This window comes from Pongo abelii, chromosome 9 (genome assembly GCF_028885655.2).
Source record: "Pongo abelii isolate AG06213 chromosome 9, NHGRI_mPonAbe1-v2.0_pri, whole genome shotgun sequence".
Lineage (NCBI taxonomy): Eukaryota > Metazoa > Chordata > Mammalia > Primates > Hominidae > Pongo > Pongo abelii.
This window is the reverse complement of record NC_071994.2, coordinates 25,032,816-25,055,477: the sequence shown is the minus strand read 5'-3', so window position 1 is coordinate 25,055,477 and position 22,662 is coordinate 25,032,816. Positions and strand designations below refer to the sequence as shown.

Genomic DNA, 22,662 nt, shown 5'->3' with positions numbered 1-22,662 from the left:
CCTACAGAGGAAAGTTTGTTTAAAGCACCCGTATCTCTAAAATAATTTATAATGAAGAGAATTTACTAAGCAACACAAACTTTGTCTAGAAATTATAATGGAATTTCCTAAAATACTTAGTCTTCTAAGAGCAGCACCAACAGCAGGGCAATGTCAGAAACAATACCAATATGGATAGCTGTTAAAGCTACCAGAACAAAATGCATCCCACTTTTGTAACTCATAAAAGAAGCAACAGTAATGATGGGAATTCTATTCTCAGCCACCATGGAATAAGTTGGACTGGACTTATGCTGTAAAAAATTTAAAACACATAAGTCACTATATATTTTTTAAAAGTTGTTTTCAGACAGTAGATGGCATGTAGTACAAAACTGTGTTTACTGAGAGTAGGAAAGAAAACAAGATGAGCCTTAAATTTGACACAGATTTTTGCCCGGAAGCAATATCTGGACAGTGATGCAGTGAGAGCCATCCTAACCAGAAAATGGCAGTCTCATTGAGTTGAGGAGACAGAATAAGAGTTCAGAGAAAATGAGGTAGCTAGAATTTGCAGAATAGATTTCTAGAAAAGAGAGAACCATAGGGGAAAACAGCCCCCCTGAGAGGCCCCTTAAGCCTTGACTGTGAAACTCCATGAGGCTGGGCAAAAAACAACCAAGTACAATAAAACCTTAACAATTCCGGAAACTCACATAGAGCTTGAAAGCATTTGAATTTCACCCTGGTAAAATGGCCAGTCATTATTGAATACTAAGGGCATTCAGGAGAGACCCTAAAGAGGCATTCAAACCAGAGCGACTCCATCTTGAGTGAGGGCTAGGAAGATGAAGCTGGGATCTGCTGGGCTGCATTCCCAGAGTTAGATATTCCCAGCCTCTCGATATTCATGTTTAAGGTAACAGATTGATAATGTTTACTAAACAGACCCAGACTTGGGAATGTCCTGATATACTGATAACTTGAGAACAAAGACATTCCTAATTTTGCCTTAAAGATAATAATATCGAGTCTTACAAAATATAGCAATTAAGAAAATTAATCCTTTATCACAAACCTTTGTAGAGGAGTGCATCTCTGTATGCTGTTTTTTTTTTATCCTATATATATTTACGAGCATTGTACCTAGGGTGGACGCATTCCTCCTCTCACTTTCAGGAACGTCCTACTCTATCTATGGAGTAGCTGTTCTTTCACCACTTTACTTTCTTAATAAACTTGCTTTTGCTTTGCACTGCAGACTCGCCCTGAATTCTTTCTTGTGCAAGATCCAAGAACCCTCTCTTGGGGTCTGGATAGGGACCCCTCTCCTGTAACAGAAATGTCATGCCTTAGTGCTGTAGCTAAATTATATCCAAAGTAAAGACTTCACTAGCATTTCTTTTAACTTAAAAACAAGCTTGAAAATATTGAGCCAATATGCAAATGTTTTAACTACCTGATGGAAAAATGCCCCGCGTTCTTTAAAACAATACAATTAAATGGAACATCCAACAGTATAATATATATTGCTATGTTCAGCAGTCAGTGAAAATAACCATTTCAAGAAGCAAGAAAATGTGACTCATATCCAGAAGAAAAAGTAGGAAAAAAATACAGATCTAGAAAACAGAGGCGACGGAATAGGCAGATTTGCATTTTAAAACAGCTAAACATTATGTTCAGTTATTTAGAAAACAACATAAAGGTAAGAGAAATAAAGGGAAATTCTAGAATAAAAATATGGTATCTTATTAATTGTAATGAGTAAAATTTAATAAATGAATTTAATAAATTCAATAAATTTTATTAATAAATTAATTAAATTTATTTATTAATAAAAATAATAATTTTAATTTAATAAATAAAAATCTCACTGGATGAAATTAACCTCTAATTAGAGATTGTACAAGAAAACATTAGTGAGTTTGAAAACATAAAAATAGAAACTGTAAAACTGAAACACAAAGAGAAAAAATAAAGACTTAAACCAACTTTTCAAATTCAAAAAATTCTGGGAAAGGATGTTAGTCTGGCTTGACCTATAAGCCTAATTCCTGGAACACTCGCAGTGTCTGTGGAGATGGGATACTTAATTAGCCTATGATGAGTTTCCTAATCTATTAATCAGGCTAAGCCAGGCTATGTTGAGGTAACAAATAACTCCAAACTTTTAGTGGTCTAAAATAATAATGATTCATTTCTTACTCATACCAGAGTAAGACATTGAGGCTGCAGCTCTTCTCTGTGTCATCTTTAATCTAAGATCCAAGCTTACTGAATAGACTCAATTTGGACTAATACCAGTGTGATAGAGAAAATAAGTATAGCACACCACACGTTGGCTCACTACGTGGGATACACATTACTTCTGCTCACATGGAATTGGCCAAATAAGCCCCATTGATACAGAGGAGGGGAAGGGAAGGGCTGTGAAAGGAAGGGCATGGTCCCTTTAAATGACACAGAAGTGGGGAAGGGCGTGATCCCTTCCTAGGGCTCCCTCTTGTGCCTGTGCCCACGGACCTAGGTGAGGACAGGCATTTTTTATTTTCCTGCCCAAATGTTGCATTTCCCAAGACAATCCTGGCCTGCCACGCCCCTATCCTGTGCCTGTGAAACCCCGAGACCCTAACGGGCACACACACAAATGGCTGGACGTCGAGAGAAACACACTGGTGGAAGAAGACACAAGCAGCTGGACGTTGCGGAGAGCACGCCAGCAGAAGAGCACATGACAGACGCCAGCACGCTGACAGGCCTTTGAGTGGTGGAACGACATGGAGTTTGGCTGAGGCAGTCAGAGATGATTCAGCAGCCAAGCAGCCAGACTCCATGGGAAAACCATCTCCCTTCTGGCTCCCCCATCTGCTGAGAGCTTCTTCCTCTCAACAAAGCCTAGCAGTCATTCTCCAAGCCCACGCGTGATCTGATTCTTCCGGTACACCAAAGCAAGAACCCCGGCATACAGAAAGCCCTCTGTCCTTGCAATAAGGCAGGGGTTGAGCTAACACAAGCCACCTACGGATGGCCAAATTAAAAGAGCACTCTGTAACACACACCCACTGGGGCTTCAGCTGTAAACATCCACCCCTAGACACTGCCACGGGATCGAGCCTCACAGCTTCCCCGTCTGCATGCTCCCCTAGAGGTATGAGCAGCGGGGCGCTGAAGAAGTGAGCCACACCTCATCGCACACCCTGCGAGGAGGACAAGGGAACTTTTCCCGTTTCACCATGACCGTGCTTGATATTATTGAGAAAGAGAAATGTAATCCTTCTACAGGGAAAAGTAGAAAATATTTTTAAACAGTAATACAGTCTACTAGTGTACCTATCCAATCATTGATATTCGCCCTTATTTTTCTCCCCCATTCAGAACATGTCTATCACTATTTTGGCTGACGGAGTAGCTTCGATATAGAACATTTCTCATCTCGTAGAAGAAAAATGAGTACCACATATTGATTCTCCAAAGCTCTTCCAGGAAATTTCACTCAGATTTTATTGGCCAGAGCAGGTTACAAGAGCATGCCTAACAACAGGTGAATAGGGAAAATTAATCTTCATTCTGGGAGGGATATGAATATTTTTTATCAAAACTGTAGTTTATCACATTTGGCCTCTCATTTGAGAAGGGAGTAGACATGATGTGTGGCAGCCCCAACAAGACTGCAGTTTGGATAAACATTTGTCTTAGTGATAATATGTTTAAATGAATTCTATGGTAAATTAAATTTGGGAACTGCTGAAGACAGGATCTTTTTCTTGGTAATTTACAATGTACATTAGCATATTAAACAGTGTGAGCAGAGCTGCAATAATAATTTTATTGTTATTGGGCTTACATAATCTTATTATTATTGGGCTTATATAATCAATTTAACCCCAAATACTCCAAATTGTTGACTTTGAGACCTATTTTCATGCTGAGAAATACCGTGATAGTGATATTAGTTCCAGGAAGTTTTGTGCCAAAATTGACTCATAACACTTACCGGAAATCTCTCTTGAAAAGTCTGCAAATCTTTAAATTTGGAAGTAAAATAGCTCTCACCAAGTTTCTTCCCTTATTCTATTCCCAAGATTTGTCATGCATTTCCTTTGCCACAGTCTAACATCCCTTCAAATTTATCCAAAATTTCATTTTTCAGAAAACATTCTCTTCTTTTTCTATTGTTAAAAAAAAACCTATTTTATATTATTTTGTGAGAGTTACTACATTTGGCACTAGAAGAGAATAAAAAGTCACCTTGTTATTTTTCTCTATCTTTTCAAAATTATAATAAAATATCCAAAACATAAAATTTGCTATTTTGACACTTTTCAAGTATACAATTTAGATGCACTAATTACATTCACAATGTCATGCAATCATCACCACTATCAATTTCCAAAAGCTTTTATTGCCCCAAACAAAAATTTAATAACTCATTAAGCAATAACTTCCAGTTTTTGTCTTCTCTTAGCCCATGATTTAATCTCCTTTCTGCCTCTATGAATTTGCTTATTCTACATATTTTATATAAATGGAATTATACAACATTTGTTCTTTTGTGTCTGACCTGTTTCACTCAGCATAATTTTTAAAGATTCATCCAGGTTATAGCATGTATCAGAGCTTCATTCCTCTTTATAGATGAATAATATTCCATTGTATGTATATATCACATTTTGTTTATCTATTAATTTTTTTGATGGACTTTTAAGATTTTTTTCAGCTTTTGGCTATTGTAAATAATACCTCAATAAATATTAGCATACAAATATCTGTTTGAGTCCCTGTTTTAGATTTTTTTATATGTATCTAGGAACATATGGCTGGGTCATATGGTAATTCTGTGTTTAGCTTTTTGAGGAACTGTCAAACTGTTTCCCATAGTGGTTCCATTATTTGCCACTCCCTCCAGCTATGTACAAGGGTTCCAATTTTTTCACATTCTTAGGTTGCTTATTTTACAATAGCTATAAGTCTTACCATGAATACTGGATCAAATACCATTCATTACAAATACCATGAATTTGGATCTTGTCATGCAAGATCCAAATTCACATCTTAGAAATGTTAGAATGGTACACCATTACTCACTTATGCATCTTTGTATGTTCTCATACTATTTTCATTAATGATGGTGACACTGATAATAAACATCAAGGATCTACTCTAATCAGAAACATTGAAAAAGTAGCTTACCTTGTTGAGAGAGACTGACTCTGACGAAATAATTCCTTAATAAGTTTTTCTGGAGCACATCTCATGATTGCATCAAGTAACTGATCATGTTTTGTTTTTTGTTTTTTTCCAAATATATTTCCTGCCAAGGAAAGAGATATTCACCCATTGTAAATCGGTAAATGAATTCTCTAGTACGAGTGAGCACCTTGAGAGCTGGACAAGACAAGGTGACTGTTTTTTAGCTCTTGTTTCCCCAGCATATCCAAGGACTACAAATTTAAGAAGAAGGAAAAGAAGTGAGGTCATATCTATTGAGTTCCTAGTATAAGAAGTTTTTCACTTAATATTCACAGTGGCACAATAAGCCAGGAAGACAATGTAAAGAAGTAGTTAAGCATCTAGATTATGGGTTCAGATTACTTGGGTTTAACTCCTAATTCCAATCCTGAATAGCTACATCACTTTTAGCAATTTTCTTGCATTCATTCATACACTCTTTCATTCAACAAATATTTACTGAGCATTACATGATGTGTGCCTGTATTGACCTAAACAGACAAAATCTGTCCTTTGGAAATTATACATTACTTGGAAATATAAACATTTAAAACCATAAACAAAAATAAAGCCTGGGAAGAGGTTAGATAATAATCTGTTTTATCATCTAAAATGGAAATAATAATAGCTACCCCAAAGGTCTGTTGTGACAACTGGAATGATATAATCCATATAAAGTACTTAACATAGCGCTTGGCTTTTAGGCAGTGTTATAAAGGGATGAAGAAACTAATGTCCACCTAGGTTAACTATCCAACCAAGAGTCACTCAGCTAGGAAGTGGCAGAGCTAGAATTGAAATATAATTTGCCTGCCCATACATAGTTTTTCATCCAAAGATTCTACATGTTGGGAGATACAAAGAGAGAGGGAGAGAGAGAGAGACAGAGAGAGAGAGAGACCAACACAGATGCCTTTCCTGGAAAGTAGTTTTGGTCCATCATTACCAAAGGCACATTTCCCATAAATCCTATAACTATCATGAAAAAGGAATTGAGATGAGTGAGTCACTTCCATATTTGGGGTCATGATGGACATAGTTCCCAAAGAAAGTGTTCAAGATAGGGAATCTGTAAAGTCCCATTTCTTTCTTTCCTTCCCTGGAACAATAATGTCATATGATCTTGGGGCTAAGATTTTAAGAAAAAGTTATCTATCCGTAAAATTCAAACACCTTCCTAGGCCAGTGTAAATTATGGCCAGAATGAGAATTTGGGGTGCTCACGCACTCTTCTGTCACCAACAAGACTACAGAGCTTTTTTTTTTTCCCCCCAAGTTCTGAGGAATTGGTTAAAGTTAGAATCCACACCCACTGCTAAAGTTGGCGATGGGTGTGGATGTATGCTTGATCCCCTGACTTCTTTGGATTTCTATATAAATTGGGTGATAGCATGTCCCAGTTTGCCTGACGGTTCACATGTATGCTGATTGCATTACCATATTATTAATATTCTCTCCTTTTCTTATAACAACCATCCCTCTTCGTAAAATAAATTATACGTCCGCCCTATCTATGTGCATTTAGAGGCATAGGGTGGCTAACAGTTGCTAGTGGTAGAACTTCTGAATGAAGGAAACATTGGGTTGCTTAATTGCAGCCTGGAAGACATTCAAAAACTCATTCTTATAGGGTACTTTTTCCTTTGACATGATGCTGTTCAATTTGAGATTTACATCTGTTGGCTAATAAGGAAACAGCTAATAGTACTTGCTCGTTATTTTCTGTGCTCAACTTTACATACCTGCATTGCAAGTGAATAAGTGGATGTCTAAACAAACAGGATAACCCTACTGTCTCTGTGGTGATGTTTCAGGTTATTAGTGAAAGTTTCATATATAAGGTTTTTATCCCTCTCCTTAAATAGAAACAAAAAACAATTAAGCTTGTTCAATAGAAGTGATACTGATCTAAGAGACGGGTGAGGATTACAGTGCTTTCAGACTTAATGTGCCTTTAGTTGCTTTGTTTTCTAACTGAAAATAGGCAAGCAGATTAAAAAGACAAAAAATAAACACAATCTTGTGGCAGGTGTTCCTTGGCCGTAAGAAAATATTTTAGAGGAGGTTCAACTCACATTATCCTCTTCTCTGGTATCCAGTGAAAAAGCAAACAGCCTCTGACCACCTCCAAAAAAAAAAAAAAAAAACCAACACAAAATCTCTTAAAATATCCCTCTGGCTTTGCATTAAGGGCGGGACCATTATCTTGAGTAAAAATATACATTAAGTATTTTCCAAAATCTGATTGTTTTCTTACCCAAAACAGTTTTAGAAATTGGAATGTTGTCACACCTGTAATCCCAGCACTTTGGGAGGCCGAGGTGGGCGGATCACCTGAGATCAGGAGTTCAAGACTAGCCTAGCTAACATGGTAAAACCCCATCTCTACTAAAAATACAAAAATTAGCTGGGTGAGACGGTGGATGCCTGTAATCCCAGCTACTTGGGAGGCTGAGGCAGGCGAATCACCTGAACCCAGAGAAGTGGAGGTTTCAGTGAGCTGAGATCGTGCCACTGTACTTCAACCTGGGTGACAAGAGCAATACTTCATCTCAAATAAAAAAAGAAGAGAAAAGAAAAAAAAGAAATTGGAACTTTGAGCTGTGAGCAAAAATTAAAACCTAAACTTCTTAATTTGGCATTTAGAGTTCATCACCTGGCTCCCATCTACATTGTCCTCCCCCTAACTTTTTCTTTGCTACAAACAAATCGAACTACCTGAATACCAGAAAACCTACTCCTTCCTGTGTTCACAGATTTGTTCACACTGTTCCTTCCACCTAAGGTGGTTTTTCCTTCCCTTGCAACAAGTCTGAAATCCATTTCAAAGTCAAGTTCAACTGTCAAAAAATTTCTAATAAATACAATTTCTTTCACCCTTGAATATCTATAGAATAGTACCTCATGTTATAGGCATTTACGCATTCATCTGATTTTCTGTAAAACATTGTAGGTTCCTAGGAGGCAGGTTTTATATGATCTTTTGTACCTTATTAAATACCAGCATGGTGTTCATCATAAATTTGTTACCCAATGCCAGTTTGTTAAACAATAAATCAATATAGGAAGGAAGCAAATGAAATGAGGGAAAGGAGAATGGGAGAAAAATAAATTGTAAGCACAATCTTTCCAGGATATTAGAGTGTCTCTCATTGTTGTATATTGTGAGGCCCAAAGTATATGATACACCTCACCCCAAACGATGATAAAGGCATACACTCTTGAGTTTTATATTAACTATGTAAAGTACTTGGAAGACTGGCACACAGTAAGCGCTTTTTATGATTGTTATTTTTACATAATTTGCCAACCTCTCAACTCAAGCCTACAGAAGATATAGTGGCTTAGTGTAATGGAATGGGAACACAATTTGACTCAAAGCATTCAAACTTTAGCTCACTCATGTACAAAGTGTCCACTAGTTAAGGGTGTTAAATATCCCTGATTCAAAATTTTTCTTAAGTATAAAATAAGGATTATAATAGAACTAATGTCATAAGGTTGTGCCAAGCATTAAATGAAATAGTGTCTGGAACTTAGTAGTCATTTAATGAATGGCAGTCACAGTAGTACTCAGAGACTCAATTTCTTAATCAATTTATTGTTTGTAATTTGTTTCATAAGCAGTACTCTAGAGTTATTAAGCTGTTAATTTTTGTAACCTTTTTAATGGTTTGTAATTTTAGTATATACTGCTCATACATTAGCTAGATGCACTCACCTCCTTTTATACATTTCTGGGAAATTATCATGCACCTCTTTTGTTTTTTTCTCTAACTGTCTACACCCGTGTCTCTCTTACAAGGACTTACAAAGACTGCTCTTAAATTAGTGAGGCAGCTTTCTGATTTGCTCTTGCATACAGTGAGTTGGCAATGCCTGTACCCTTGTCTCAAGTAAAGATAAAGTTTAGGGTACAATTATAACATGGATGTTCATATGAGATTCAGCTATCTCTGAGATTTTGCCTGAAATTGCCCCTTTAAAATTGCAATTGGCTTTTTCCTTTCCTCTGCCCAGATTTTCCTCAGAGCATTTCCATAATGAATTTTTTGCACTTGAATCCTTGTCTTAGGTTTGGCTTCTGGGGAAACCAATCTAAGAAAATGACATATTACAAAGGAAAGCAGAATTGAAAACTTTGTCATGAAACATCAATCTTTATTGAGTTGAAGACTCTTTTTCTGCAGCAGTATAACCATCCCTCCCATCCCCCAAATTGATTTATTTTTACCTTGCCAGACTTCTATAGTACTTACTGTCTATGCCGTATTTGGCATTTAACTTGATCTACTAGTTTTCTAGTACTGTGTAACAAATTACCAAAAATTTAGAGGCTTAAAATAATATATACTTATTATTTCACAATTTGTATGGGTTAGGAGTCCAGGCACAGCTGTCCTGGATCCTCTACTCATGGTCTCACTGGGCTGAAGTCAAAGTGTCAGTCAAGACTGTAATCTCATTGGAAGCTCAGGGTCCACTTCCAAGCTGTGTAGTTGTTGTCAGAATTTAGTTTCTTGCTGTTATCAGAGTAAGTCACACACTTCCTTGTTAACTACTGGCGAGAGACTGCCCTCAGCAACTAGAGGCCATCCTTGGTTCTTTGCCATGGGACCCCATCCATACTTAGTTCACAATAGAGCTGTTTTCTTCTTCAGTGCAAGCAGCAGTAGTCTCCCACTTTGAATCCATCTGATTTCTTTTAAGGATTCATCTAATTAGATCAGGCCAACCCAAGATAATCTCTATTTTATTAACTCAAAGGCAACTGATTAGGGACATTAATTAAATCTGATATTTCCATTCTGCTAAATAACATTACCTGATCACAGACATAATGACCCATTATAATTATAAATTTCATACACACTCCAGGGAAGAGGATTATATTGGGGATATTTAAGCAGAGGGGCAGAATTTTGGAGACTATCTTAGAATTTTGCTTACTAAATTTGTCTTCTATGCTTACTTGCTGTATATAGAGCCTTTTGCTGGGGGGGGGGTGATGCTCCATAATCTAAAATTAATGAGTATTTTGGAAAGTTATTTTGATAGTGACGGGGTCATTATAATTTTTTTTCTAAAAGGGAGATAGTAGGACTGCATCATATGGTTTCCACAATCCAGATGTCAAATCAGAAAACATTCTCCCCACCAAAAAGTTAAAACAAATACAGAGGTAAATGTAGGTATAATTTATGTAGCAATAATTTGATTTCTATGATTCTTTTTTTTCCTGATGCGGAAAATGGGTATAAGATTCCCCCTCTCACTGAGTTGCTAAAAGGATTAAAGAAAATTATTAGAGAAATACCTGACAGATAATAGGTGCCTAACAATTGGACGATACTTTGCACAGAATGCCTTAACTAAATTTTGTAGAAAGAAAAGCTATTTTTAAGAACATGTGGAACATGTTCTTTTGAAAAGCAACAGATGTTTGGGAAGTAATTAACTAGTGCACATAGAAGAGGACATTTATTAGTCACGGAAAGCATTTTACATAAAAAGCCACCTTAAAAGAGTTAAAGAGAATGAGAAAAAAAAGGTAATTGCAAGCTGATTTCTCCCCCCAGAAGAGAGTTTAGGGAGGGAATTGTGGTATGGGAAGTTATCAGTTAAGTTCCATATTTTGCAAGTGGTAAGATATTAAAAGTCCAGAGGTCTGGAAACTTGATTGAATTTATGGGACCTATCCCATAAATTACCGACAAATTACATACATGTTTCCTAGAATATGTCTTATCTTGGTGTCTGGGGACTTCAGGGCTTCAGCACAGGTGCAAAGTAAGATTTTTAAAAATATTACTCAATATTGAGTATTTAGAATGCTTGTCAATATATTACTTCTATATGCAAACAGTCAAAAAAGTATATAATTGTGATAGAGTTGTTTTTGTCTTGATTTTTAAGTAACATTTATTGACAGCTTACTGTGGACCAGGTATTGTGCCAAGCATTTTGTATCTATGACCTAATTCAATCCATGATGAATGTGTACCACAATTAGTTCTCTTTTACAAACAAGGAAACTGAGACTCAAAGAAATTAACTTGCCCATAAAAGCTAGCACAAAAATTAGAAAGGCACAAATCAGGTCTGGAATCCTGTTTTGTGTAAGTCCTAAGCTGTGCCCTTAAGCTCTCTGCCACACGTAATTAAAATAATATGCCCTTAGCATTCTTTTGTATGAATCTTTTTTTTTTACTGAAGAAAATATTTGTAGTGCATTTATTTATTTTTTCTATTACAAAAGTAGCACATTCACCACACAGATAATCACAAAGAAACCAACCCCTAAAATTTACCACCATTAACATTGTGTATATTCTTGTCTTTCTAAACATGTGTATGCATATATGTTTAAATATATAAATATACAAACACATATACACACCTTTATTAAAATTGTGGGATGATAATTTATAATTTAAATGTATAATTTTATTTTTTATTTTTTAATTTTATTTATTTATTTATTTTTTGCTCTCTTTTTTTTTTTTTTTTTTTGATGGGACGTATCTCAAAATAATAAGAGCTATCTATGACAAACCCACAGCCAATATCATATTGAATGGGCAAAAACTGGAAGCATTCCCTTTGAAAACTGGCACAAGACAGGGATGCCCTCTCTCACCACTCCTATTCAACATAGTGTTGGAAGTTCTGGCCAGGGCAATTAGGCAGGAGAAGGAAATAATGGGTATTCAATTTTGTATGAATCTTGGTAGTCAATTAGGAATCACCCTGCTAAGATCTCTTCAGGGGACCTTTTCCACAGGGTTTCCCCCTTTGAATTCACTGACGTATTTCTATTTTGTGTCCCTTGTGGGCTGGTTGGCAAATGAAAGTCAAGAGCAAACTGAATGAAATTCTAGCAGGAAGGAACCTCCAGTGAATGCTTCATTTACAAGGATGGAGGCATGCTTATTGGTTTCACCCATGCTCTCTAAAGCATTCACACTTGCTAGTGTGTTAACAGCAAAGCCCATCATAAATGACTATTTCCACTTTCAAATCCTCTCTTATTATCTCTGCTCAGTGACTGTGAGCAGGTTTAATCTATTCCTCTCCATTCAAACCATTTTATTTTAACTACCAAATAACATTTCCCATTTTCCATATTCAGGGAAAGGCTGACTCATTTAAATAGAGTTTTGCATGACTTACTTAAAGCTGACAGTTTGCATGCGTGGAATTTAAACTCTCTAGAAATCTGGCGAATTCCCTTAGATTTTATTAGTTTGTAATTTTTTGAAAAATGCAATAACACCCTAGCTTGAAAAGATATTGGTGATACAAAAAAAGCTCTCTTAATATCAAAACAAAACTCCTGAGTCAGGGTCGGTACTGAATCTGAATGGCAATTCTCCTGAATCCAGGTGTAGAATTGTGGATTCTATACTCCTTTCTTGTTCTAAATCACTTTTACATAACTTTGAACTAATTTTCCCTCAGGACTTTAGGAATCTTCTATAACATAGGGGCCATATTTATATGAAAGCTAACAGATGTGATTGCAAAGAGTTTACCGGCATATACATATGTGAGTATTGTCACAGAAAATAGTTTAATGTGCTATTAAAATTGTAAACTAAATTATATTTTTACGAAGAAGTTTCTTGACAACACTTTACTCTGCCTTATTTGGGTAGATGAAACACAGAAGTTTTACACAGTCACTAAGAGAAAACAAATAGAAAGTTAATCAGAAATAGTTGCCCATGTAGAATGGCCACACTATCTCACACATGAAATGCATACACTGGTTATCAAATGTAAATGGGAATCCAAGTCATAAAATCCGAGAAATTCTAAGTTTTACTTTTTCTATTTGGTGACTATTGGAAAGGTTACCTAATGAAGATAATGCTTTAAGTTTACTTACCTGTAATGTGGAGATAATGACAAGTATTTCACAGACTTTTAAAGATTAAATAAGATAGAAATGTAACTTCTCAAAATATAACTGTACTATGTTCTTCCGTTTCCTTCCTAAGTATGCTCCAATTTCATTAACAACTTGCTCACAACCAAATCTCGAATCTAAAACTGGAATAAGCCCTTGAATGTACTTAGTTGTTTCAAAATATTAACTATGAATTGAACCATGAGCGAAATCAATTTAAATTGTAACTTCTCTTTGTGTTCATAATTAATTGAACTAGGTCAGAACCAAAGCATCAAAATACTATCCTAATAGAATCTTAATCAAATTATATTTGATCAGTTTAGTTTCATTACCAACTCACTGTTCCATCTTGTAGATAGAACATTCTTTAATATCTAAGATACATCTTATTTCACTTCTTGTACACTCTTTAATATCTAAAATATATCTTATTTCACTCCTCGTCACCCAGCCTGAATAAATAGCTCATATGAATTTTTTTTTTTTTTTTTTTTTTTTTTGAGGCAGAGTCTCGCCCTGTTGCTCAGGCTGGAGTGCAGTGGCGCGATCTCTGCTCACTGCAAGCTCCACCTCCCGGGTTCACGCCATTCTCCTGCCTCAGCCTCCCGAGATTAATTTGTGTTAAAAATAAATAAGGCCATTTAACACCTGCCACAGTTTTTTTCATCCCTATTTGGTAGTAACAAAGAATATTCTACCTTTCTAACCAGATATTTTAAATCCTAAGTCAGATAATCAACATACAATTGTACTGATAAAATACGATATGTTCTAAAATTGTTGTTTAACATAGAGATATCCAATATATTATGCTAAATTTTTAATGTTAGTAAAATTTAAACACTGCTTCCATTGAAATCCACCAATTTATGATTATTACCCCAAATATAATCATGCCTTTCCTAATTATGTTCTAAAAGAATGGTTGTGAAACATCGATAGGGATTGTGTATACTCTGGATATAAAACAAAGTCATATAATCAAGACCCCAAAGTGTCTGTCATCAGTCTTCCCAATGCAAATTTTGAAGTAGAATAAAGCAAAAAAGTAGCTTAGATTGACAAAATGTCTTCAACTTTCTTCACTCTCAAAGTACCCTCCTATTCTGGGTTTTACTAAACTTAAGTCTGTCTACATACTTGAGACCAGATCATCATTTTGTTTTACAGTGAGACTGTCCTTGTACCATTCTAAGAGATATTGATGATTTGGTAATCCTATCAAATGCGTGCTGTAGTAATATGTGAATATTGTAAGAAGGTAGTATACTGAGGTAGTGAAGAGTTTGGTCTCAAGAGCTAAACTGCCTGGATTCCCCAAAGCCCTGGCTTTGAATCTCTGAACAGATCATTTGACCTCTCCTTAACTACTTTTCCTGATTTAAAAAATAGAAATAATTATAACAATCTAATTTGTAGGATTTTAGGAGAGCTAAATTAGATAATAAAGTATACGTAAAACTACTTCTTAAATAACTATCCAAATTTACTGAAGCTGAGAATTAGCATTGTTTGTTAGATGATCTCATAGAAAGATAAATGTAAGAGTGATTTTTCACAATGCGTGCAGCTCATTCACCTGAGAAACAACCAGGTGATTATTCTAGCTGAAGTGAAGGTGTTTTTGGTCATATTTATTGACTTTCTCATATAGACATTGGGAACCAGTAGTGACCAAAACATGACTTTCATTTGATGAGATACAAAGGTAATTGTTTTAAATTTTTACAGAAAATTAATAACTACTATCTTCCTTCTACATATGAGATGACACTTCACATTCCCCTTGTGATTTGGTGGGGTCATGTGACTATAGCTAGTCAATGGAGTCTGAGAGTTACTGTCACGTGTCACTTTCATGTTGAGGCAGTGAAAAAGTTTGTGCAACATTCCAACAGTCTCTTCCTCTTCTGAAGTTGAGTGTGAAGGCAAAAATGGAGAGCCATGATCTAGCAGCCTGGATGTATTGTATCCGTGCATCTGTGCTAGCAAGTTGTCAGCAGAATTTGTGTGACTGAGAAATAAACTTTGTGTTATGTCACAAGAATTTTAGGATTATTTGTTGCCTCAGCATAAACTTAGTCCATTTTACAAATACACACGTTTTGTTAAAAAAAGTCATTTTTGTATTTACAGGTATTATGTTTTCTTATAAATCTGCTCCTAGTAAGTGACCCATACTCTTGACCTATTTGTTTTAAGACTAGTAGAAAATAGTCACAATTGATAAACACAACCATTTTCCCATTGAGATTGAAAAAAACTAAACATGTTGATCTCATGAAGAGTCAGCTTCCACATTTGACATTGAATATTATAAGTGTAATTTTTCATGCTCACTACAAATACAGTCACTATCACAAAAAGTACAAGATATAAATATAGTAGAAAAATAAAAATATTTACTACTATGATTATGCCTACCCTCTGTCAAAAACTCCGAAGGGTCTGAGATTTTATGTTATTTGCAAACTAAAAACTTAATAGCCACAGTTTTATGGCAGAAGGCAGAATACGTAAGACTCCTGGGTCAGAGAGAAAGAGCTTTGTTACTTATTGCAATAGGAGCATGTAGAGTATCAGCAGTTGTGTTGGTTCTCAGAGCCTCAAATTCCATGGAATGTTACAAACAAAAAGACTACCTGCTATGTAGAAATGTGATATGTGTTTATAGGAAAAGGACCCAAGCTTAGAGAACTCAAATCCTTGATGATAGACAGTGAAACTGCCTGGTCATTGCCTAGCATGGAATGTCATCTTTACTATGTTGTACATTAAACAAACCTACACTTGTCTCTGGAGGGAGATATTATTGCTGTCTTCCAAAGCTATTTGCTGTACAAACATCCTTGAAAAGATAAGACAGAACAAAATGAGGCAGTGTCTTTGCTTGTAAGAAATACAGAAATGTGAGGAACTTGTGAAAAATTGTCAAAACATATACTCCTCATTCCTACATTGTCTTTGCTTCTAACAAATTTTTCTGTGAGTATGATGCTTCCTTGACCACTCTAATGAATCTGAGCAGTATACGGTGAAAATAAATCATTTCGTTTTGTCTCCTGTAGTATTGAAAGGCTTATATTGACAGTGATTCACATAGCAGAATGAAGTCAACCTATAGTGCTGACCTCAACAATGCTTCCTAGGGTCCTGAAATCAACAAGTTGAATGAGTTGAAATTATTAGGGTATAACTTAGAAATCCATGTAGATTTCTCCCTAAGAGCCCACATCGACATTTTCATTTGGCCTATGGCATTAATCCAGGTACAGAAGGACATCTTAGTTATTGCACAAAGCTCGTTTGCAGGAAGAAAGTCTAGGGTAATTTAATCATCCATAACAACCCTGGACAGTGAACCTGACCTTCATGTATTTCAGGGCTAAGGTGTTGTCATTGGTTGCTTCATCAAGAGTCAGAAACAAATTTTGATCAGTTTTTCTAATTGAATGACCTCTATTAGGACACTAAACGATATCCATTGGAATAACTATTTGAAAAGCACACAAAAATAATACATTAGTTTTCCCTCCAAGAAGTAATCTGAGTAACCAATGGTAACCTTACTTTAGAGCAATCTCTATAGTCACCTGAGGGCTACATGGCCTATTGGTGCTATTTTCTTAAATACTGGAAGGTCTCTATAGCTACTTCTAAAGTGAAGTCACCGTATTCTTAGGAGGAATGCACGCTCTTATCCAAACTCCACTCACAAACTGCAATCTCAAGGGTACACATGGTACCTCCGGAAAAAAAAGTGATTTATTTTTTACCCTACACGTGGAATCTGCACGAATAGGAGGATACAGATTGACGGTACCTTTGTCGTAGACTCAGATGACTGGTGGCCATTGGGTACCTGGTTCAGTTTGAGTAATTGAATCTAATCTTTCTTTCTGAAGAGATTGCTTGAGGAAAATCAGTTTAACTGGTTCTGTTTGTTTATATCAACAGAACAAACAGTTTGAGTGACACGCACCTGCCTCACAGAAAGACGGAGTGTCAAGTACGTGAATGAGGATGGGGAAGACATCCGGATCTTTTGATAGATATTTTGTGTGAGGGAGGTCAAGAGTTGGGACTATCTCTTATTTTCAATGGACTTTTTCGTAAGGTTAAAGGAAACATGTTCAAATCATGATCAGCCTAAATAATTGTATGCATTATTCTTTTATGTCTTATAATTTTTTATAGTGTCCCTTTCTGTCTTGTTTTATGTGATTATTAAAGACATTCTTCCCTTAACTTGTAGCCTTATAAGTTAAAAGTTCATATTGAATCATTTGAGAATAGATAACTGTACTCAAAGTTGCTAAACCATAGACTATTTGATAAGACTACCTAACAGCCTTTAGGGTATTTTGCTGCTGTTAATACTGTTGATAATGATGAAAAATAATGACTAAAATTTATTTAACATTTGTGTATGCTGAAACTTTGTGAGATATTTTTGTAGTTTCAAGAATTCTTATTGTATACACTTTGCCCCATTTCATATTTACTTCCAGAGAATAGGCTAAAATTAAAAACAAAGGGATGTATTGAGACTAGTTTTGACATGATGAGAGGTTTTTTTTTTTTTTTTTTTGAGATGGAGTCTCACTCTGTTGCCCAGGCTGGAGTGCGGTGGCATGATCTTGGCTCACTGCAACCTCCGCCTGACAGATTCAAACAATTCTCCTGCCTCAGCCTCCCGAGTATCTGGGACTACAGGCATGTGCCACCATGCCCGGCTAATTTTTTGTATTTTTAGTAGAGATGGGGTTTCACCATGCTGGTCAGGCTGGTCTCAAACTCCTGACCTCATGATCCCCCCTCCTCAGCTTCCCAAAGTGCTGGGATTACAGGTATGAGCCATTGAGCCCGGCCTACATGATGAGAGATTTTATCTCTTAGAATTTGTATTTTTCCTGGCCACCCTGGGAGCTCAGGCCTTACATGTTGCCAGGATCTCTATGTTAAATGAGATTTAAGCCTATCTCTCAATTAAAAGTTGGCTTTGTCTGGAAGGTCCAAGGAGAAAGGGCTAATCATAAATTTTTTAATTTAAGTCTTAGGTCAGATGCTTCGTATTAATGTTTTGGGCTGCACATGATTTAGCTACATTTAGAGAATGAAGAGTTCCTTATAGATTGTAGAAACCATGCTAGGTTTTGTATTAGGCTGTTCTTGTATTGCTATAAAGAAATACCTGAGACTGGGTAATTTCAAAAGAAAAGACATTTAATTGGCTTATGATTCTGCGGGCTTTACAGGAAGACTAGTGCCTGCATTTGCTCAGCTTCTGCAGAAGCCTCAAGAAGCTTACAATTATGGCAGAAGGTGAAGGTCAAACAGGCATATCACATGGCCAGAGAAGGAGTAACAGGAGACAGAGATGTGCCACACACTTGTAAACAGCTAGATCTTGCAAGCACTATCACAAGGACAGCACCAAGCATTCATGAGAAATCCGCCCCCACATGATCCAATCACCTCCCACAGTTTCCACCTCCAGTACTGGGAATGACAATTCAACATAGGATTTGGGCAAATATACAAATTACATCAATATTTCTCACTGTACAGCAATCCTTTTGTCTTGCTTTTCTATATCAAACCCATCAACCTTTAATGATTTATGACTAAAGCACTGATAGCTACTGGGAACATCTAGAACTCATGTGCTCTATCTCTATTCCATGGAATATCACCCTCTGCTATACTGGCTTAAATAAATATTTCATGTTAGCAGACATAAATTCAGTTTGTCAGATCATGTTCAGCCCAGACATCATTTCCCTTTCTTTTATTTCCTAAATCGTTAAGGGCTAAAGTCAAAGCTGTTATATGTTCCCAAAGTAGTATAAAATATGTATGAAGCATTTAAGACATTCCAAACATTTCTCTTTATGGTTTGGGACCAATGTATCCATTAATTTGCTCTTTGGTCTGAGCTTTTGCCATAAAAGTCTTAGGCCAGGTAAACATCAATGTTTTCCATTTTTCTACAATTTATTATTATTATAGTATTATTATTATTATTATTATTATTTTAGCTAACAGTGACTGCTGGAAGCCCCTAGAAATGAATGCCAACCTAGTTTACAAAAGACAGTGACGATGTCAATCAATATGCACAATTGTTCAACTTCTTTTATCTTTGCAGAGCCACCTAGTGTAACTGAAATGGTAAACCTGAATAGGCCTTTAATTGGATTGAGCTATTATGGATCCTAGAGCTAGCAATGCAGACTGAAAATAGTGTGTTCTTTGTCTTCACCAAGATAAAATGTGCTTCAAAGGCAAAAATGAAGTTGCTTGAAGTCAGTTATTAGCTCAGTCAGATTCATTTTCAATAGCATATCTCAGTGTGTTGCTTGTCTTCTCAAAGGTGGTCCTTTCTGGCCATTAAGAAAGAGTAGTGAAGCATCCCTCCTGTCTTCCACACAGGTTGATTGTTAAATGTAACCAAGGAGACTATAAAAGGCTTCTAAAGGGGAGAAAAAAATCAGCCTGAATGCCTCTGATTAATCCTTGATGTCCCAGTTTTCTCACCTATAAATTGGAGAACCTAATTTCTACTGGAACAACTACATTGTGGTTGCTGTGAGAATTAAACGGGATAATGTCTGTGAGAGTGCTTTGCAAATTGGAAATCCCTCTATAAATGTATGGATTATTATACTGTTCACTGTCATTTTTTAAAACGAATCTTCCAAATATCTTCACACCTTGAAGAAAGATTTGAAAGAGTTCCCATTCTTTTAAAATCCTGTTAGATCATTTTTCCCCTTTAATTTCACTTTTGATATGACTTACTCAATTCTGGCCCGATAGCTATTTAAGCAGTAAATCTTAGCATAGCCATCAGCAAAACTTCATAGACAACATTGTGTAAAATTCTGTAACCTTGAAATTTTATTCCCATCTTTTCTTGATAGACATGAATATATAAAAATTTTATCTGAAAATTACAAATCAGTGCAAAATTCTTCATTGTATCACTGTTACAGATTTTTTTGTCTGTGGAAAAAATAGGTAATTACTCTGTCCAGTTAAGCTACATTTTGGCAGGTGATGAATGTTGACATTATGCTGACTGGAGCTGAACCATAGATTATTATTGATATGTGTATGTATGTTCATATCTGTGTATATGTGCATGCTCACACACGTGTATGTATGTGTGTGTGAGAGAGAAAAAAAGGAAGAAATAAACATCTTGGATAAGTTAATATAGCGCATAAATTGATTTTTCAGGTACTGAGTACCTGAGATGCACTAGGCATAGAAAATAGAAGAGTAAGAAATTTTCCTGGCCCTGAAGCAGCTTTTAACCTAGGGGTCAAATCAGAGAATTCCTTTGACATTTCCAGTTTCATTAAATGAGATGTTTAGATCATGTGATAAAGTTACTCAAAAAGCTAAAATGGTGAGATTCTACTTAATTTTTACATTTAAATCTTATTTAAGAGAAGAAATCTGTTATCTTGAAGACTGGATTCAGCAGACTTGACCCTCAAAGAGGGGATATTTTCATGAAGAAAAAGGGGCACTGCCTTTTTTCTTGAAAGGATCAGATTAACCAAAGCAAAACTTCAGTTCTTTGGGGCTAGAATGTATCTTTTCCATCAGTAGAAATCAATGAGTAAATATTTTAGTGGGAAAAGAAGAATAGATATAATTTTCATCTGTTATTTCCTTTAGTTATTTGTCTACCATTTATTCACAGTCCCAAATCATAGCTAGATCCAGGTGGACAACCCAGGACCCTGCCCCAGTGTGGGCCAGCCATTTGGCAGAAGTCGGTAGACAAGTTTTGGAGAGTTAACCCTTGATATATACTTAATCTTAGTTAATCTAAGATGCTTAAAGAGTATCTTGCTGATGAGGTCCCTTGTTTTTTTCTTTGCAGAATAATTAATGTCACTTTATTCCACATCTAAGATGGTTCATCCTTTCACCTCTTAAATAAAATGTATGAGAGGCCTTCATTTTGGACTGAGTCCTGCACTAGGCTGTAACAGACCAGATCAAAAAAGAATAGAGTAACTCCAGAATGGAGTCATTGATGCCATGTGCCAGACAATCAAAGGGAACTTAGAAAGGGGCCAGTTTAAAAACAAAAAACAGAAAACAAAAAACAAAAACAAAACAAAACAAAAACAAACAAACAGAAAATTCACTGCAATCAATTTAAAGGGGCACAGTTAACCTGAGCCAGCATGATAAATAAGTCGTCTTTGCTTTCACCCTGTAAGAAAAGTGACTTTCAACAATCAATCTGTTTTCTTTTCTTTATTTCTGCTTTTTTCAGCCTTTTCTGCCTGTAAAGCTCACTTCTTCTGCTCAGCTTAGTTGAGTGCCTTTCTATAATATTTTGTAGAATGAATGCTACTGGACTCATGAATTGCTAATAAAAGCCATTTAGATCTTTAAAATTCAACTCGTTAAAATTTTGTTCCTTGACACACTCAAGGAACACAAACTGCCTTTCTTCTTATGTTTTTATGTTGTGTAACTTAATCTTTATTCCAGAACTATCATTTCATGAACAACTTTTGATTTTCCTTCTTTTCACCCTGAAATTTTTACCAAACTCTGAAATGTAATTGTATAATTACTGCCAAATTTGACTTAACTTTCACAACATGTTTCATCTGAGGTTTGTCATCTTCTACCCTCCTCACCAAGACTACTTATTTTTAAAATATATAATCCATTTATAATGAGACTGAATGGTGAAAGTGAAGATATTGATATCAAAGCCCTGCCACTCATTCCTTTGTATCCTGTAGATTATAGTTGGAAAACTAGCAAACCAGACTGTTTTAATATCCTCTTGCTTCCATCTGATTGGCCTTTCCTCTGGATCAAGCATTCTGGATGGTTTCTCAGAATTCAGAGTAATGTATTTTATCATATCATTCCACACTTTTAAATATATTTAACATTAAGCCTCAAATCTCCCCAAATGTGACACTTCAGTCACAAGATGACTCACTCTTGTTAAAACATATCCTATATGCTCTAACTACCAAATCATGCTGGAGGGCAAAGGCAGTGTCTCCTTCAGAATTTTTATCCTTCATAGCACCTGAAGTTCCGCATCTACTCACTTCTTACTAAATAAATGTTGCATTATTGTTTGTCATCATAATGGCCTGTATCACTAATCTGTGCATTTTATTATTAAATGCGTACTTACTGAAATGCCACTGTATGACAGGACTATTTCTACGTACCATAAAGAGCTTGTTCTCTAGAAATGTAAATTATCTGTTACAAGTTAGATTTCATCAGAGAATGTGGTATGTGGAATAATGCTGACTTAATTGGTGCAATTCTATAACAATACCCCATATAGTCCTAATGATATCTCTGGTGATGTGTTAAGTTTTATTGTTGCCTCATTAAAAAGGGCAGAACTTTTTTTCAAAAAATAGTTAAATTAGTAGCTACAATTTTGGGGCACTTCTTTTGTATTAGAAACATTATACTACATAACTTATAGAGTTGTATCTTTATTCTCATTTTATGAAGGTGCAATG

General features: G+C 35.8%; 1 long non-coding RNA gene across 1 annotated transcript in view; it reads right to left on the bottom strand.

The window, feature by feature from the left end:
- The window catches only part of LOC112135559 (uncharacterized), an 84,350-nt gene extending 61,961 nt beyond the window's left edge, over nt 1-22,389 (bottom strand). Inside the window, exons 1-4 of the long non-coding RNA XR_002916826.2 lie at nt 22,320-22,389; nt 6,954-7,067; nt 5,173-5,293; nt 4,036-4,151 (exon numbers count right to left, since the gene is read on the bottom strand). This is a non-coding gene — a long non-coding RNA (uncharacterized LOC112135559). The remainder of the gene's footprint in view (nt 1-4,035; nt 4,152-5,172; nt 5,294-6,953; nt 7,068-22,319) is intronic.
- Between the last annotated feature and the right edge of the window lie 273 nt (nt 22,390-22,662).